The 18,401-nt window shown below is 46.7% G+C and overlaps 1 non-coding gene across 1 annotated transcript; it reads left to right on the top strand.

Moving 5' to 3' along the window:
* Positions 1 to 15,898: 15,898 nt before the first annotated feature.
* TRNAW-CCA (transfer RNA tryptophan (anticodon CCA)) lies at positions 15,899 to 15,971 on the top strand. Its single transcript has one exon. It is a non-coding gene; the product is annotated as a tRNA-Trp (tRNA).
* The last annotated feature ends 2,430 nt before the right edge of the window (positions 15,972 to 18,401 follow it).

The following is an 18,401-nucleotide window of genomic DNA, read 5'->3' as shown; positions in this document are numbered from 1 at the left end:
AGGGATGCCTAGACAATTCCTCGGGACTGGCTCTTTCTGACCCCCCCTGAGCTGCACCTCGCCCCAGGATGGCCCCAAATCCTCCACCGGCTCAGGAAGCCGCAACACCCAACCACAGCAACAGTATCCGTAGCCTCCGGCACTTCCACCTGACAGCACAAGAATTTTCTGAGTGCCAGGTTACTGAACTTGAAATAGGTAAATGAAGAGTCTTTGAACGCCTGTTTCTGGCATGTATTCATCCGCAGGCTGTGAGGATGGAATGCAACTCTGCCAGGAGGCTGGGGGAGGGAGAAGGGGGCTCCAAGGTTCTGTCTGGAGCAGGCTTTTCACCAGAACTCAGGGTGCAGAGCTCTGATAAGCAAAGGTTGGGGGGTGTGGGGAGGAGAAGCAGCCACCATCTCTGCGATAAGGATGGGAAATGAGGGCGGCAAACCCCTCTAGCTCAGAGCCTTAGATCTAAAGCCCAGGTTGGCTCAGCTTTGCACAAGCACTCCAAACAAACTGGGCTTCAGAGCCAGAAAGCCGGGGAGCTCTTCTGAAAGGTTCCCCTGGAGCTGTAAGCCGAGAGCCTTCTGTGAGGGCAGGGGCCTGGGAACTGGGGGACCAGGAGAAACAGGGCTGGGGCAGAGGAGAGAAGGGGCCACCTGAAGTCGGGGAGGGGAGCTGAAGTGCTGGCAGCCTGGACTCCTGGCTCCATGGGTTGGGAGAGGTCCCCCTAGAGTCTGGTGTTCTAGACGTGGAGCCTCTGGGGAATGACTTTTCCAGGAACCTGTGAGCTTTAGTGACCCTACCGAACAATCACACCACAGAACTCTGCAGCCAGTGGCCCCACACCCTTGCTTCCATCCCACAGTCGCTGTGCAAATGTCCAAGCGCCCTGGTGCACCTGGGCTCCAACGCAAGGCTATCGCAGCGCAGGAAGCAGCAGCAGCTCACCTGCCAAATTCCTGCTCTGCCTGCTGCCCTCCTGGATTACTTCAAGCCTGAAAGGGTCAGATTTCCCACGGCTGCCACCCACATCCATCCCCCACTGCACCCTGGTGAGGTGGCCTTCTCTGAGCAGAGAACAGACTTCTCAGCCTAGTCGCATCTTGTGACTCAGTCTCTTTCTAAAATGCAACTGGCCTTGGGTGTTGAATCATTCAGGTCTCCCTTGGGGGCACCCAAGCCAGCCCTCACCTCTGGTATTTGAAGAAGGTTACAAAAACCATAGCCAGTTGAACCCAAAGGATGGCGCTGGTGGTGAGGTGGGAAGAATTCTGCTCCATTCAGCAGCCCCAACGCGGACTTCCACCCTCCCAGGAAGCAGTTCGCCCCAAGCCTTCTTGGTACTGTCTGATGCACAAACAGTCCTTTGTGGAAATGCCCAGAATGACAGGGATGAACAAGAGAGAATACAGAGATAGATGTTCGACAAGTCCCTGCCCTAAGAGCCTTTTTTTTTTTTTTTTTGCGGTACGGGGGCCTCGCACTGTTGTGGCCTCTCCCGTTGTGGAGCACAGGCTCCGGACGCGCAGGCTCAGCGGCCATGGCTCACGGGCCCAGCCGCTCCGCGGCATGTGGGATCTTCCCGGACCGGGGCACAAACCTGTGTCCCCTGCATCGGCAGGCGGACTCAACCACTGCGCCACCAGGGAAGCCCTCATCTAGACTTTTGATCATTCCCCTGACTCTCAGTTCCCCTGTTGTTTCTCTCCTCTCTCTTCTCTCTCTCTCCTTTCTGTCCTCTTTCTCCATCCTCTCCCTCCCTCTTTTCTCCCCTGCTCTCAGGCCAAGGCCACACTCTGTATGCACAATCCTCCCTCAGCCCGCAGGTGTGTAAAAAGGATGAATTACCTCCTTGATCTCAACGTGATGGCCCCTGTCCAAGCACCCCTCACCTGCTGAGTACATAATTGAAGTGTGGGCTCTGAGGCTGCAGCTGTCACGGAGGAATTGACAAAGAGACGTGAACAGGGCCTCACACAAACCATGCCCTCCTCGGCCGCCTTGAGCACACGAGAATGCAATTTTCCACACCGTGCACAAGGGGAAGGCCACACAGAGTTCTGAACCCTGGAAGTGCCCTTTAACTGGGAGGAGAAAATTAGCAGAGGTGCCCCCAGACTTGCTTTCAGCTGCCTCTCACCCTCCACTCCTGCTTCTGCCTAAGAAGATTCTGGAAAGCCGACAAACAAGAGGCCAGGCTTACCTTCCAAGTCTGTGAGAAACCCTTGGCAGAATTAGCACCGGCCTGGCCTGTACCTCAGTTTCCCTACCCCTGCTATGTTGTGATTACTCTGGCCGCAAATACCTAAGCAAGCAAATACACAGAAATAGAAAAGTACTCCCCAGAACCATGAGTGCCAGGCCTTCCCTCACTTCCCCTGCCTCTGTCTTCCCCTCTCTTATAGGCTGAGTGCAGGGGCTCCCCCCACTACCCCCTACCCCGATCCCAAGCCAGTCCCCGGAAGCTTACAGTGCCTCTGTCTTGTTTCTTTCACTATAGTTTCTACGTTGGTCCCTACTCCTCAATCCCAGACTGGATATGAAGCAGGGGTCCCCCTGGCCTCCTTTGGTCCTGGAGTCTGCCCGGAGCCCCCATGGCCAGCTGGGCTCCGCTGTCATCCACGGCAGTGCTGCCTGAGTGACGGGCCCCAAACTTGGTAGAGACTGCATCTCGGTTCCCCCACCTCTGGTCCTCGATCGCGGGGAGCTCTCACGCCAGGCACAGCCCTGGCCCCCTTCCTGCCTGCCCCGTGGTGTCACAAGCAGATCACACTCATCATAGCAAGTCTAGGCCTGGGACAGTTGGAGATTAACTAAAACAATCTGGGTAAAAATCATACAAAAGAAGAATGATGTGAGGGAAGCATTTTGAGCTAAGAGGGAACAAGAGATGCTCTGGTGTCGGTAACTGGAATATCTCAGCCCAGGCGGACAAATGCTCATTGACATTCAGTGCACAAATAGCAGTCTGAGCCCCGCCTGCTAACAAGCAGGTCATCTCATCTCTCCCAGTTGCCAAGGCATCCTAAGGTCCTCAGGAATCGCATCTCTCCGTCCTGTCCTTCCAGGTTCTGCTGAGAACCCCTCCCGCGTGTTCTATGGGGTTGGCCTCCCCGGCAGCAACCTTGCTGCATCCAGGTCCACATCAAAGTTCACCCCCAGGGATGGTGAGATCAGAACTGAGGGCAGCACGTGGCCCTGTCCTGGGGACCCCGGACGTTACCCTGAGGTCGGTAAACCCAGAATAGAGCCTCTATGCTGAGACCCAACCTCCAATCCTGGGCACCCAGAGCAGTCTCCCCCTTCTGAACCAGCGGTGACCGGTCTTCTGCTCCTGAGGCCTGTTGTGTCCATTTCCTATAGAAGGGTAGCCTGTGCCTCAGTTTCCATTTCCAACCCGAGGTGAAGCTCAAACCTCATGCCCCTGAGTCTTCTCCTCTCTGTTCCATTTTCCTGAAAACAAGCCTCAACTCCCCTACCTCCTCACCATCGTACCTACACAGACTCTAACACCATTTACTTGTATAAGAAAACACAAGAACTCAGGTAAAGTAAAATAAAATGTTGCCCTTCAGCCCCCCCTCTCAGCAGCCACTGCCCCTCGAATCCTACACCCCGATCACCAACAGTAAAATGTTCCTAAACATGAACATTTATTGGGACCTCCCTGGCGGTCCAGTGGTTAAGACTCCACCTTCCAATGTAGTGGGTGCGGGTTCGATCCCTGGTCGGGGAGCTAAGATCCCACATGCCTTGGGGCCAAAAATCCAAAAACATAAAACAGAAGCACTATTGTAACAAATTCAATAAAGGCTTTAAAAAACGATCCATATCCAAACAAAAAATCTTTAAAAAAAAAAAAAAAGAACATTTATCTTTTCAGGCTTTACATCTGCATTAAGTCAACACTGCCTCCAACCCCCCCCCACCCCCTGCCCAGTTTTCCCAGCATGGGTGGGTGATGCTCCACATAACCAAAGGGGCCACTCATGGGGTCTTGCGGAACAAAAGACTAATCTTCCCAAATATTATATTAAAGTTTTCATCTTCAGCTAAAAAAAATAGCGAGAAAACTGCATGCAGTTTTCCAATGACAAATTCCCTGGCTCCCACACATCAAACTGCAACAGTCTTAGGGCCAAGGGACCCAGTTTCATAGGACATTTGTGAATTTTCAGGCTGATGACCAGAGTCAGGAGGTGGAAAGGGCATTGCAGAGGAGTCCTGAGCTCCCACCCTGCCCAGCCTCTAACTAGCTTTGGGTAAGGATTTTGCTCAGTTTCCTCACCTGTGATTTGAGAGGATCTGGCTCGATTTCTCAGGTTGCCAAGCTCTGATGTTCTACTGCTCACTGTAATTCACGATGAGCGATGGCGACCCGCAGGAGCTGGTCTTGACACCAGTGTCTGAAGCATGTATGGGAGACCTCTGGTCTTCTTTCCCAAAGCAGAAACATGCCCAGTTCTTAGAGAGGATCACAGAAAGTTTTCAGTGAGGCCACAAACATTCACGGGGCATTTACTGAGTGTCAGACTATGTGCCAGATGCTGGGGGTACAATGGTGATCAAAGAAAAAAATCTATCTGAATGTCACCATGGAACTAACAAGCAAAGAAGATCTTTTGATTGGCAGGAGAGACTTGCACTAAATAAATACATATCACCACGTGTTATGGACTGAATTGTGTTCCCCAAAATTCATATGTTGAATTCTTAACCCCAAATGTTTGGAGATAGGGCCTTGGAAGAGGTAAGTATGGTTAAATGAAGTCATAAGGGTGGGGCCCTAATCTGCAACTTTGTAAGAAGAGGAAGAGAGAGTTTTTCTTCTCTGCTCGGGCACAGAGGAAAGGCCACGTGAAGACACAGTAAGAAGGACCAGAAACTAAATTTCCTGCAACCTTGATCATAGATTTCTAGCCTCCAGAACTGTGAAAAAATAAATCTCTTGTTGTTTAAGCCACCCAGTCTGTGGCATTTTGTTACGGCAGTCCGAGCAAACTAATACAGCATATTTCCTCAAATCCAGGATGCCACAGACTTTGTGACACTCCAATATTTCATGTACCACTAGGGGAAAAAAAAAATCACTGCCAATTAAATATAACCCTTTAGTATCACTTGGAACATTTAGACTTACCGGAAGACTTTTAGAATCATTCAGATAGATTTTTGTTGTTGTTGCTCTTATGCAGACAAAAAGGGAAATATAATCAAGATAAATTGTTACAATGTTCCTAAGACTTCTTATTCAGAGTCCAACTCTTCTGAATCACTATTCAACTCAGAGTTGAAAATGGTCCCATGGATGGATGATGGATGAGACAGCATTTTTAAAAAGTATGCTCCACTATTGTCTGCAGGGCTCTTTTAGATCATTGACACCCATTATGCAAAATGGATGTTGGATGCTTTCGTGCTTGCCCTGTGATAGACAATACTTCCACACTAATGTCAGTAACAAAATGTAACATAGCTTCATCTACTTGTGAGAGTCTTTCTTACTTAGGTCCTTGGATTACTTTGCTAGGGCTGCCATAACAAAATACGACAGACTGGGTGACTTAAACAATAGAAATTTGTTTTCTCACAGTTCTGGAGGCTGGAAGTCCAAGGTCAAGCTTCTAGCAGGGCTGGTTTCTCCTGAGGCCTCTGTCTCTCCTTGGCTTGCCGATGACCATCTTCTTCCTGTGTCTTCACATGGCCTTTTCTCTATGCATGTGTGTCCGTGGTATATCCTCCTCTTCTCATGAGGCTGCTGTTCATATTGGATTAGGGCCCTACCCTTATGACCTCATTTAACCTTAGTTACCTCTTTAAAGGCCCTATTTCCAAATACAGTCACATTGGAGGGCTTCGCCATATGAACTCTGGAGGGAATCAGTTCGGCCCATTACAGTCTTGTAAGGCATTTAGTTGTTACACTGCAAGAACATATTAAATCAATATTATCTTTCCAATGATAAAAAGTTGCCTTGCTAATATAAAATTGACAACCTGCTGTTCTGTTTCCTTGCCTCTCTGCATAAGCTGCTTGCTTCAGTCCCAAATCAGAGTGTGATCTTTTCGAAGATATTTTAAATATAAATTAAAGCCAAGACGTATAGTATCAATAATACATCTAACTCAGCTGAAGTGAGGGCAGTATGAACAATCATGACCAAGTCTGTGCTCGCTCAGACAATGACAACAGCACCAACAGCTGCCCAGTCCACAGCACTGCAAGACAGTATTAGCCGTAAGGCATACTCCAATTTCAGAAATGTTAAATGTGGACAAGAGCGCGTATATGTGAGACGAAGTACAGTAAAACAAATTTAATTAGGATATCCATAAAGCTCTAGTGCAGCTTGAGTCTTTAACAAATTCACTTGTATATAATATGTAAACAATTTACAAAATGCAACAGAGAAGGAACTTACTCAAGATTTCCATGAACATTTTAATGATCCATTTGTTCTCATTTCTTTCTCTAATCTTCCAGGTGATAAACCCTCTACTATACGGAATGGCTATATCCAAATGAATATGCTGAAAGCCAACCTTTCTGTAATTAATGTAGTAAGTGATGATTACATTCCCTCTCTGCTTTATCTTGAGGATTGTTCATATCACATATAGAAGTGAATTTATTAAAATTCCAACCTGTGTAAGGACTTTAGGGCCATTCTGTACAGTATCAAGTGATTGATTACACAGTGTTTTGAGGATGAGCAGAGCTGCCCTGAGAAAGTATTTCTCAAACTGACCCAAGAGGTGAATTGCGTGTTGGCAGGGGAGAAGGGAGTACATATTCCAAGAAGAGCAGCATGCAGAGGCCTAGAGGCTGGAGAGAACAATCGAGAGGGTGGCTGATAGACTTGCAGCTGAGAGAGCAAGCAAGGGAGGGCGTGGCAGGACGCAAGGGTGGAGATGTAGGTAGAGGTCCTGTGGGTCCCATGTTGTTAGACCATGTCTAGACACATAACCAAGTGGAAGGAGGCCATTCATTGCCTCTGTATTCGTCATGGCAAAAGGTTAGAAACAATCTCCATGTTTCATCAATTAGGGACTGGCTAAATAATTGATGGTCTGCCCAAAGAAGAATTTCTAGACAGTTGCAAAAAAAAGTAGATGGAACTCTTTATCGATTGATATGCAGTGATCTCCAAGGTATACTGAGTGCTAGATGCAAGACAGTGAGTATAATATAATATAAATTGTGTTTTTAAAAAAGAAAAATTAATTTACACTTGCTTATAGGTACGAGACTATTTCCGGGAGGACACACAAGAAACTAGAAAAGTTGGTTGCCTACAGATAGGGCATTAGGTGGCTAATGACAGGGATGGAATGGAGAATTATAACGGCCTGCCCTTTGGACTCTTTGAAGTCTTGAATCTTACAAATGTATTGTCTATTAAGAAGGAGGAGGAGGGAATTCCCTTGCGGTCCAGTGGTTAGGACTCCATGTTCTCACTGCCGGGGCCCCAGGTTCGATCCCTGGTCGGGGAACTAAGGTCCCGCAAGCTACGCGGCCACTGCCAAAAAAAAAAAAAAAAGGGAGGAGGAGAGGGAAGATGATAAAGGAGAAGTAAGATGTTTTAAGTGTAAGGGCAGCTCACGTGGGTCTGCGGCTCTGTTTTTGGAAAGGCTTGGGTGAGGACAAATAATGGTGGAGGTCCTTCGTGTTCCTTCAGATTCCTTCAGGATTCTGTCTGGTATTTTTCTTCAGTCATTTCACGTGGGGATGCTCCTTGAGGAAGACTATAAACTTCCAGGAACCTGGACATGCAGGTTCCGAATCTCCACAGAGCCTAACCCCGTGCTGGATACACCAAAGCGGCTCTTAATTCTAGCCACCAGATTTGCTGGTTCACCTCCCTCCCCTCATAATGGCCTCTGGAGTCTCCCCAACCCGAATGCGGCAGAAGCAAGCTGAGGGGCTGCTCTTCTCCTAGTTATGCCAGACTGCTCTCAGGGTCAGAGAAACACGCCTTTAGGAGAAGTGCTCTTTGTGGTTAAAATCACTGTCACAGGCGCCCAGAGGAGGCATCTACAAACTGAGGATTCACAATCCATCAGTGAGTTGTGAAATCAATTTAGTGGGTCCAACTACCCTTAAAAAAAAAAAAAAAAACACAGAATTTTTAAAAACTCAGAATGCATCACACACTAGTAAGGGTAAGTATTGCATTGTGCAAATGTTTAATTTCAAATATGTGTATGCACAGTGGGTCATGAGGTGGAATGCATTTCTTACTGCGGGTTGCAGCCCAAAGTGTTTGAAAACCAGTGGTCTAGAGAAGTAAGTGAGCACAAGGACCGCCGAGTCAAGCAAAGAGTGGTTCAACCTGACCTCTACAAGTTCCAGTCCCCTGCACGCTCACCCCACCGTCTCTCGAGGGTAAAACGTGGAGAGTGGCAATGCATCATGGGATTGCTGTAAGGTGCTTAGTGCAGTGGTCAACGTTTAGAAATTACTATCATTCGAGAATATTACTATCACCACCAAGAAATAGTCCCTTCATCTTGTCAAGCCTCCTGGCCCACCAGCAGACCATGGACTTGGCCGCCCTCAGAGGGCTCCTGACCAGCAACTTCTCCTCAGCTTCCCCGCTCAGGCCACCCAGGCAGCAGCTGGGTCCACAGCTCCCTGCTTCTTGACCATCAAAGGAGCCAGGTGATGGGAAAGGCACGTCTCAATTCAGCAGAGAACATTACTTTGCTCTAATGGGGACATCTGTTATCTTGGCCCCCTTTCAGCCTTGGTGCCAGGGAAATAGGTGGTCCCCAGCCACTATAATTCCTTCCTGGGAGATTTAAAGAGGAAGACGATGAAGAGAAAGACGGCAGTTGATTCGTGGTTTGAAAGAATATATGATATGCATGTCCCCGTCCAAAATTAAGGATGATGAATCAATGTCTGAGAGTGAAAGAAAGTGCTGTATACCTGGGCCTTTGAAGAAAAGACTTTCCTTCTACTGGTTCCCAGTTTCAGCCTTTGAACAATGCGGAGGGTTTGTTCTGAGCCCCTCCTTCTGGTGAAAATCCCGAAGACTACTTCCTTCCTTCTCTCATACTTCCCAAACCAGCTGCCAACTCTGCATGCCCACCCAGGGCACGGGGAAGGAGAGGGGGTTGTAGCAGCCGAGAGCCTGAGGATGTGGGGAAACCACCAGATGCTCCCTGTTGAATCAGGACCTCGCCCAATGCCTGTGGACCAGGGAGGACCCAAATGCCCTCTCAGTTATGGGTGGCTTAGCTGGCAGAGCTGAATGTGGTCCATAAGGATGTCCATAAGGGTCTACACCATGACCAGGTGCCACATTATACTCACTGCCTTGTATCTAGCACTCACAGAGCTTGAAGATGACTGCACATCCATAAATAAAGAGTTCCACCTTCTTTTCTTGTAACTCTCTAGAAACTATTTGCGTGGACCATCATTTATTTAACCAGTCCCTTACTGATGAAACATTGCTTCCTTTGCTCCTGTTTCACATTCCCAGCCTCTGCAGGAATACTGGGGGAGGGGCGCAGAGCATAAAAAAGAGAATCCCCACGTGCCCAGGTCTCATGAGTACAATAGACTCTGGATGGAGAGGAGCTCCTTAGCTATATCTTCACGTGACTCAGCCCTAGAGAGTCCCTAGTTCTTCCAAGGAGAAAAGCTCCAAGGGGTTGACAGAGGGGAGATGACTGTGTGCTATGAAGCTTGCCACCTTAATGGCCTGATGAGAGGTGGGTGACAGAGATAGATCAGGATATCGTAGATTACTTACTGGATTGCCCTTATCATTAACAGCCTTAATAAGTCTACAATACACTGTACCTCGGCAGCAAGTGCCACTGTTAGGCATGGAAATCGGGCCAGCAATTAGGAAGACAGACAGCCAGTCAGATCCACACAGAACACTTCTGACTTTGGAACTCAAGGCACTGGCTCAAGTACAAAATTTAGACTTGAGCTTTTAATCAAGCTTGTGTTTCTAGATCCTCATTCCCTTTTCGGTCCCTGTTCTCTCTTCCTCACCTCTCTGACCAAGAGCTGCCGGCTCCTCCTTTCACCTTCCTTGATGGTAATACCATCCTTCATGTGCATGTCACTTTACGTCTTCCCTGAGCATGTTTATGTGTATTTCTTCTGCGGAGTTGGTAGGGGCAGGTATTCTCACCCTCATCTCATGGGCAGAGGAAGTTGAGACGCAGAGTTATTAAACACAGTGAAACTAGGATTAGCATCCAGGCAAGGCCGAGGACCAAATCTCAACCCTTATTCCCAACCCATTTCCAGTTCCACAATCACACCCACACCCACACAGACACACACACACATTTACACTGACACACATCATTCACATACATACTCACACTCTCTCACACTTAACACACTCTCACACACTATTACACACACACCATGACTGTCCTTCTGATCAGGCTTTCCATTTCCAACAGTATTAATTCCTAATTATTGAGATGAGGGACTCAAAGATCCTTCTCCTTATCCAACTCTCCCCAACTTTTCAGTGACAAAAAATATAGAACCTAGCTGTTTCTCATGGGGCCTTGGCCAAGGTCTCAGGGACTTTACTAAGAGCTGCTTCTCAGGCTTCCCTCTGTCTTCACACTTTTTTTTTTTTTTTTTTTTTTTTTTTTTGCGGTACGCGGGCCTCTCACTGTTGTGGCCTCTCCCATTGCGGAGCACAGGCCCCAGACGCGCAGGCTCAGCGGCCATGGCTCACGGGCCCAGCCGCTCCGCGGCACGTGGGAACCTCCCGGACCGGGGCACGAACCCGCGTCCCCTGCACCGGCAGGCAGACTCTCAACCACTGCGTCACCAGGGAAGCCCTGTCTTCACACTCTTGACAGTAACACTGCTCAAGGCTCCCAGTGATTCTTGATGTGGAGCTTCCTCCACACAATCCTTTTCCTATCTTTTGGGTGGAATAAAAGCAGAAGAAAGTTTTGGGCCTCTGTGGTTCCCTGCTCCTCAATCCTGCTCAAGAAGAGGAAATACTAATCTGGCTACTCGTGGGCAAGACCCCGGTGCATTAAAATAGTCGGCCCAGGCGGTCTGCCTCCCCCAATCCCATAACCTCAGTCTAATCATGAGCAAGCATCAGACAGACCCAAGCTCAGGGAGATTCTACAAACTATGTGACCAGTACTCTTCTAAAGTGTCATGGTCATGAGAAACAAGGAAGGACTGAAAAAGTATCACAGAGCCGAGTAGCCTAAAGAGACAGGACAACCCAGCGCCATGTGGGATCCTCGCTTGGCTCCTGGAACAGGAAAGGACAGCAGGGGAAGAACTGGTGAAATCTGAAATCTGAATCGAGTCTGTAATTCAGCTCATAGCCCTGTACCAATGCTCATAGTACAAGGGTACTGTGCGTATGTAAGAGGATAATCTTAGGGGAAGCTGGGTGAAGGGTATATGGGAATTCTCTGTAGTATCATGGGAAGTTTTCTGTAAATCTAAAAGTATTCCAAAATAAAATGTTTGTTAAATAAAAGGCAGGCCCTGTCTAGGTTACCACAAAGCAGCATGTTGTATGTTCACTCAGGCTCGTACAATTGATGGTTACATGTGACAAGAGCATGCCTAGAGCCCATGCGTCTGAGCCTCACCTGGTGGGTAACTGCTCATGGAGGGATGGAGGGTATGTGCTTCAGTGATATACTTGCTGGTACTATTTATTGGGGCACACATGCCAAGGCCTGAATTTTAAATAAATCAGTGCAGAGTTACAACCTTCCAAACCAATGATGTTAAAAAAAAGTGTGTGTGTGTATATATACATACACATACATAGGCATATACATACATATACACACACACATACACACACACATGCTGATGGCAGAAAAAGCTCTATTCTAATGTCTGTGCAATATGAGTTAGCCTAGCAAAACAAATTAACATGTTGGTTTTTAATATGTTGCTATTTGGCATATAACCCATTGGAGTTGTGTTTTTCTGTTACAGCAATAAAAATAGTTTTTGAATAAAATTCAAACTGCTTCTGCAGAGAGAGACCTGGGTTCCCACAGAACAGTTTGAGAATCACTGGGGCGACTGTTTGATTTTATAGGTGCGTGTCCTGACAGGCTTAACCAAGGGCACCCAACAAGCTGGAATGGGAACCCAGGTCTCCTGGCTTCCTGTCCTGGGCTCTCTGTACCACGGACAGCTCAAGGGCAGGCCCAGTGATGGAGCCCTGAGTCCACGGACAGCCTGGACCATGAGTCTGGAAGGATACAGTGGGCAGCTCTGAAGAGGGAGTGTTGGGGAGACAGTTTCCTAAGGGGGTCACCACAGTCAGCAGGAAGGTATCAGATGGTGGGGGACAGGTTGTGATGCCCCTGGTGAATGACGGCCCACCTGTGAGAGTGCGGAAGATAACTCCAGGCCTCCCCGGGGCAAGGGACCAGAGGTGCTGACAGCTGAGCCCAGCTGCCCCACTGACGAGCTCTTGTTGAAGGACTGAGTTATCAGCTATGATATTACCTCCACAGAGAAAGGGGAACATATGGAGGCTGGATTTTCAGGGAGCATCAGAGGCCGTGGGAGGATGGCCCTGACACTGTAAGAGGATGTTCAGGGACCGGCAGACAAAGGGGAACCACACTCCAAATTCTATTAAAAAAATTGAACAATTCCTAGATAAATACTCCAATTGAGCCAAGCAAACCCTCTGTAAGAGCTAAGTATGACATAATACACGCAGGCATTCAAAGTCCGTATCCATCTAAGCTTTAGCGGTTCTGTTCCTACAGCCCCAAGCCCCTCCTGGCAGACGACTCAGCAAACCTCAGAGCTTCCTGCTCTGAGCCTCCAGTCAAACAGAGAGCCAGATCACCAGCCAGGGAATGATGCTGGATGCAGCACGTGGGCGCTGAAAGATTGCTGGGCCTGGGGGGCCCTGCTCTGGGGCCTCTGCTGCTTTTTAGCCGAGTACTCTCGGTTCAGTCTTTCACAGTCCCCACGTACCTGTATCCTCATCTTTTGAAGGAGGCCATCACTTTCCAATTCTAAGCCAGAACGCATCACTTCCCTATAAACCTTCTAGTGGTTTCCCCTTCAATTAAAATAGAACCCAAGCTCCTGCCCCTGGCCTGCATGTCCCCAAAGGATCTGGCTGTTTCCTACCTTCTTCACCTCATTTTTATACTGCTTCCTCCCTCTATTCATCCTCCAGCCTCACAGGTCTTCTTCAAGTCCCCAAACAGCACCTCCAGGCTGTTCACTAGCTGGTCCGCGACTAGAGCATGAGCCCCCCTCCCCCAGATCTTCCCACGGCTGCTCCTTCCTGCCATTCATACTTCCACGGAGAAGCTTTCTCTCAGTACCGTGCAGTTTTCATTTCTAGATGAACGTTATCCATGTCGAAGATTATCACGTTTACTTATTTGTATTACCTGCCTCCCCGTCTTAGAATGTCAGCCCCTTATCTGTCCTGTTCAGGGCTGTATCTCCAGTGCCTAGAACAGTGCCTGGAATACAGTAGCTGCCCAATAAATAGTTTCTGTATGGATGAGTGAATGGATTCTTCCCTCACCTGACATGTCTCTGCCCTTGGATTTTTCCACATCAGAGGTGTTCCCTAGATGAATCTTAGAGTCTGTTTGTCAAGAAGCAGAGGCTTTGATTTAAAAAATGCTTTGCTGAGTGTATCTCAGGCAGGGTGTTTCTGCTCCATTTTCTCCCCCTAATGCGTGATAGCACAAACCACAGTCTACAACCCACCCTGAGACCACGCAGCTTGCCACCTGGGAGTTTCACATCCACTGCACCTGGTTTACAAGCCAAACGCTGAGATTTTTCTTGTCCTTGGGTAAACTCTAACATTCATGTCAGATTGTTCTTCTGTCTTAGGAATTTCGGACTTAGAAGGATATTGAAAGGACAGCCCAAGGCTAAAAGAGATTCAGAATTTCCTACCTTGAATAGGGAACCTCAGCATCACAGACAGATGTTTTTGGCTTAGTCTACTCAGTGCAGCCCTCATAAGCAGGCTTCACACACAAATTGTTGAGTTCCAAGTCCCTGGTATTTATGACCTAGGGCATGGACACTGGCACCGCCATCTTTGCTCAGATCAGCAAGAAGGAGAGAAAGACACTCCTTAAGAAGAATAAAGTAGAGGGAGTTGCCTTACCAGATTTCAAGATTTATTACGCCGACCCACATCCTTGATACAGAAGTGGCATTTCAGGTCACTGGAAAAAGGATGAATGTACAATAAATGTTGTTTAGTCAAGTGACGATCCAAGGTAAGGAAGGGGAGGAGGAGGGAAAGATATGAATTCCTACTCAATCCAAAATAAAAAGCAATCCCAAGTGGATCAAAGACTTAAATATGAAAGACAAACAGTAAAACATTTAGAAGATAATATAGGTATTTTTATAAACTCAAGATAAGAAGGATTTCTTGAGAAACAAGAATAAAAGATTGATAAATGTTGGCAACTCTAAAGTCAAGACCAGGCTTCCCTGATGGCACAGTGGTTAAGAATCTGCCTGCCAATCTAGGGGACACGGGTTCGAGCCCTGGTCCGGGAAGATCTCACATGCCATGAAGCAACTAAGCCCGTGCGCCACAGCCTGCTCTCTAGAGCCCGCGAGCCACAACTACTGAGCCTGCGTGCCACAACTACTGAAGCCCGCATGCCTAGAGCCTGTGCGCTGCAACAAGAGAAGCCACTGCAATGAGAAGCCTGCACACCGCAACGAAGAGTAGCCCCCGCTTGCCACAACTAGAGAAAGCCCGTGTGCAGCCAAAAATAAATAAAATAAATAAATTTTAAAAAATAAGTAAATAGGGCTTCCCTGGTGGCGCAGTGGTTGGGAGTCCGCCTGCAAATGCAGGGGACACGGGTTCGTGCCCCGGTCCAGGAAGATCCCACGTGCCGTGGAGCGGCTAGGCCCATGAGCCATGGCCACTGAGTCTGTGCATCCGGAGCCTGTGCTCCACAACGGGAGAGGCCACAACAGTGAGAGGCCCACTTACGGCAAAAAAAAAAAAAAAAAAAAAAGTAAATAAAATAAAATAAAATCAAGATCTTCTGTTCAAAAATAAAAAGAATTTTTGAGTTATCAAAAGATATCATTAAATAAGTAAGTACTAACTGGGAGAAAACATTTGAAAGATATTTAATCAGCCAAGGATTAGTGTCCAGGACACAGAAATAAGTCTTACAAGTTTATTTAGAAAAAGACAATAACCCAAAAGAGAAAGAACAAAGGACATGAATAGGAATGTCACTAAAGGGGAAATATGAAAAAACAAAACACATATGACAAAACAATCAACGTCATTAATGATCAGGAGAATGTAAATGAGGAGCACAATGAGAAGCCATACAATACTCACCAGATTGGCAAAAATTAAGAAACCTGAGGATAACAGGTGTCGGGGAGGATGTGGAGCAATGGGAAAGCTGTTGTGGGAAGTAAACACTAATGCAATCATTTTGGGAAACAACATGGAAACATCTTGAAAGTTAAAACTGTACCCACCATCAGCGAGTGATTCTCCTCCAGGTATACACCCTAGAGAAATTCTTGCATGTGTACCAGGTGTTTGCAACCATAATATTATAATCAAAAGCCTGAAACAACCCAAATGTCCTTTAGCAAGAAAGTGAATACATAAATTCTGGTATATTCACACAAATGGGATATTAAGTAGCAGTGAAAAATGAATGCCATACGTCTAACTCATAGCCATGAGGATAATCTTAGAAACATATTGAATAAAAGACAAGTCATAGAGGACTATAATCAATATATTTTTAAACTCAAAAACAAACAGAATGAAACATATTGTTTAATAAGTCACGAAGATGAGGGGGTAAAACGATATTTTTAAAAATCCAGGGAATGGAAACATAAAATTGAAAGTAGTTGTTATCTGGGACTTCCCTGGTGGTCCAGTGGTTAAGACTCCGTGCTCCCAGTGCAGGGGGCCCAGGTTCGATTCCTGGTCAGGGAACTAGATCCTGCATGCCGCAACTAACAGCCCGCCCGCATGTCGCAACTAAAGATCCCACATGCCAGAACTAAAGATCCTGCATGCCGCAACTAAAGATCCCGCATGCCACAACTAAGACTCAGCACAGCCAAATAAATAAATATTTTTTTAAAAAAAAGAAAATAGTGGTTATCTTTGTGGGACAGCAGGGGCCATGCACTCTTAGGGGGGAATGCATCCATGGTATTGGTAAAACATTGGTTCTTAATTTTGGTGGTGGCTTCACCGGTGTGTGTTTCATTGCCATGCTTTATTTATTGCTTTATTACATAGACACTACACATATTTTTGTATATATTAAATATTAGATAATAAAAAATTAAAATATTTAGAAAGAAAGCTAGGAAAAGCCATCTGTGGTCCGAAATCTCATAATCTCCTGTAAAATGCATGTATTTGTCCTTTGGGAGCAGATTGAGACTGATTAAGGTCACATGGATTTGTGTGGTAAAATCACTGCTGCTCATTCATTCAACAGATATTAGGGAGCCTCCACCGTGTCTGCACTGGAGACTCATCACTGGGCAAGACAAACGTGGTCCTTGCTCTTGTTCTTCTGGACCTAAAATTCTAGCAGCTGCTCAGAGGCCTGCAGAGGTGAGATGCCTCATTTTCTTCCTCATCGAGCTAACGTCTTCTGAGAAGAGGCAGTGGACAGTGAGGGAGGCCAGTCTTGAAACGGGCCTTTAACACAATCTCTTCTGGGGTCTAGAATCCGCCTCCCAGACAGTGTGTAATAAGACTTTCCTTGGCTACCAGGCTGTCCTCCAAAGTAACTAAAGCCTGTAGGCCTTTCTACACAGCTGCCTGATGTCATTTGTTTGGAATCCAGATGCTGCTGCTACTGCTGAAACGTGAATGTAAATGGCTTGGAGCTGCGTTTTTCAGAAGAGTTGGTGCGCGTCTTGTGTGCCCAGCCCTATTCCTCTCAACTACCTGGTGTCTTTAGGCAGCTCACCCCTAAACACCTGGTCTCCCTTGATGCATTGGGTCTCTCAGTCCCTGTTTGCCTGCCACTCACTGTCGGAGTCCGATGACTTAGAGCTAGTCCTACAGGAAGGGGAGGGATGGCTGAGGACTTCGCTCCACCCCAAGCTCTGCTGTCAGACATGCCCCAGATGCACTGACAGGACAGTCCCTCCTCTGTGCTGAGGAGAAAGGGTCCAGCCAACCCTCTAAGGACCATTACTTCCTCTTCAACCAGGAGTCTCCATTTTCTTCCTGAGTCTCAAAATTTCCAGGAGCAGCGCTAGAAAAGCTTACTTGTGTGTTTATCATTCTGGTCTCTGGATAAATTCCCACTCACCTAGAGAGAAAAAGAACCTGCTCTAAGCTCCACCTTTGCCTGAAAAGATGAGTTATTAATCAGACTAAGAGAAGGCTGAAGTATGGGAGTGCCCAAGAAGAGGGTAGGAGAGGATCGATGCTCTGAGGAGAGGGGCTCGAAAGGGGTGGCAAACTCAGGGAGACCCCACGACAAGGAAGCCAGGCGTGAAGGGCCTGGGGTGATCTTTCCTCTAGTGCTGTCCTAGAGGCCTTTCTGTGACCACGGAAATGTTCTGTATCTTTACCGTCCAATATGGTAGCCATGAGCCCCTTGTGTCTCTTGAGCACCTGAAATGTAGCTGCTGTGACCAAGAAACTAAGTTTCTGATTTTATTTGATTTTAATTAATTTAAATTTGAAGAGCCACATCTAGTTAGTGGCTATGTATCAATGCATTAGACAACAAGGCTCTAAAAACTAAACTAAAAAAAATTTTTTTTAATTTAAAAAGATGAGGTGTCTTGGAGGGAGACCAGCACCACTGGGGGCTTCCAGCAAGTTCTGAGCCAAGTTCAGGGACTCTGTATGAGCAGAGCTTCAGCAGGCTATGATAATGGGAGTTTCTCCCTGATGCTAAGGGAAAAACCCAGATCCCCCTCCAAAAAGCCAATCTCCTTTTCTAGGTACCAAGAGACAGGAGGTTAAAGACAGATAAAAAGAAAGCCATCATTGTGTTGTTTCTAATACCAACACATTGGAAATAATAGCAGATCAACTGAATAAAGACTGATGGACACATAGAATGGAATGTTATACAAACATTAAAAATCGTGATTTAAGATAATTTTCATAATGTAAGTGAAAAAAGCAGAACATAAAAAAGTATACACACTTCATGACTGAAATTTTATGGAGGAAAATACATTATGTGTGTGTGTGTGTGTGTGTGTGTGTGTGTGTCTATATATATGCATAGAAAAAAGCTTAGAATGAAATATACTAAAATATCAAGAGGAGTCATTTTCTGGGTGGTGAAATTATTAGTATTTTTACTTCCTTTTTTATACTTTTTGTATTTATCCAAATTTTATTTTATTATTTATTTTATTATTTATTATTTAATAC

Source organism: Delphinapterus leucas, chromosome 9 (genome assembly GCF_059928025.1).
Source record: "Delphinapterus leucas isolate spDelLeu-1000000601 "Yukka" chromosome 9, BTC_Dleu_Yukka2, whole genome shotgun sequence".
Classification (NCBI taxonomy): Eukaryota; Metazoa; Chordata; class Mammalia; order Artiodactyla; family Monodontidae; genus Delphinapterus; species Delphinapterus leucas.
Note: the sequence above shows the minus strand (reverse complement) of the source record. Positions and strands in the feature narration are given on the sequence as shown.